This window comes from Marmota flaviventris, unplaced genomic scaffold (assembly GCF_047511675.1).
Source record: "Marmota flaviventris isolate mMarFla1 unplaced genomic scaffold, mMarFla1.hap1 Scaffold_597, whole genome shotgun sequence".
In the NCBI taxonomy this organism is placed as follows: Eukaryota; Metazoa; Chordata; class Mammalia; order Rodentia; family Sciuridae; genus Marmota; species Marmota flaviventris.
This window is the reverse complement of record NW_027288394.1, coordinates 8,652-10,000: the sequence shown is the minus strand read 5'-3', so window position 1 is coordinate 10,000 and position 1,349 is coordinate 8,652.

Below are 1,349 nucleotides of genomic sequence, written 5' to 3'. Positions count from 1 at the left end.
CGCCGGCCGGGTTCCCTGCATCAGCCAACCTCCCGGGAGGGCCCTCGCGGGGGACAGGGGCCCACCGCCCCACCGCCGCCGCAAGAGGCGGGGAGCCCCCGAACCCTCAACCCGCACACCGTGACGAGCATCCCCAGCGACAACCGCCCGTCCAGCGTGCCCACCGCCACACCCGGTACACGCCCGGGAGGGGGCGGCAGCGCGGCCGCGACCAGTCAGCCAGGGGGGAGGCTCGGCGGAGGCGAGGAGGGGGGCACAACCCCGCCGGGATGGAGGGCGCGCCGGAGGCAGCGAGGGGCAAAGAAACGCGGAGAGGAAACCGGGGAGAAGACCTCGGGCACAGAGTCGGGCCGCCAGGAAAACAAGCGGGGTCCCACCGCCACACGCGAGGGCGGTCCCGCACCGCCTGCGACGCCAACCCGGCCTCCGGTCCCAGCCCCAGAGCCTCCCAACGAGACCCGCCGCCCCGCCACCACAGGGTGGCCCTCCACGCGACGAGACGCGCCTGGACTCCAAACGCCAGCATGCAACGCCACACCTCGTGCCGGTCGAGTCCCACGACCTGGGCCTCTACGGCCCCAGGGTCCGCTCGCTCACCACGCCGCCCGCGGAACGCTCCCAGGGGGGGCCGCGGCGGCCGCGCCCCAGGCCAGCGCACACGCACGCAGGCCGCCCGCCGGCTCGGGACCGGGAGCGGGCAGAGGGCCACTCGCAGCGGGCGAGGGGGAAGGGGGGACGGGGCCCCTCAACCCCCGGCTGCGCGAACAGAGCCCCACCGCCACCGCGCGCACACACGCGGCAGGCACCAGCGGCCCACAAGGTGGCCCCACGTGCGCCAGAGGGCCCGGCCAGGCCCAGCGGGAACCCTCCCCCGACTCGAAGGGGGGAGGCGTGGGCCGCGGTAGGCACCAAGAGCAGGCGCTCGGCCCCCACCCGCGGGGGGCCGGCGGACCCCCGCCCTCCCAGACGGCGGGAAGGGGGGGACTCTCGCCTACACACACCACCGACGGTAGCGTAGCGCACAAGGCAGGGGGTGGCCAATGGGGGAATCCGGTACCCCACACGAGGCACGCCCTTCACGGATCGCTAGAGAAACGTTCCTCACTGAGGGTGGGCGGCACCCGACCCAGCCCCTCTCCCAACCGGCCGCCGAGACAACGAGGGGGATCTGCGGTATGGGCAAGCACAAGGCTTCTTGAGCGTTCGCGGCCGGGGACACCCAAAGCCCCATCGCCTCGGGGACCGGACCGGCCCCAGCTCGGCGTCCCGCCACAATCGCTCAAACGCCCGGGCAACGTCTCCTTTCCCCACCGGAGGTGGGGAAGAGCGCCCGGGCGCCCGCTCGCCTA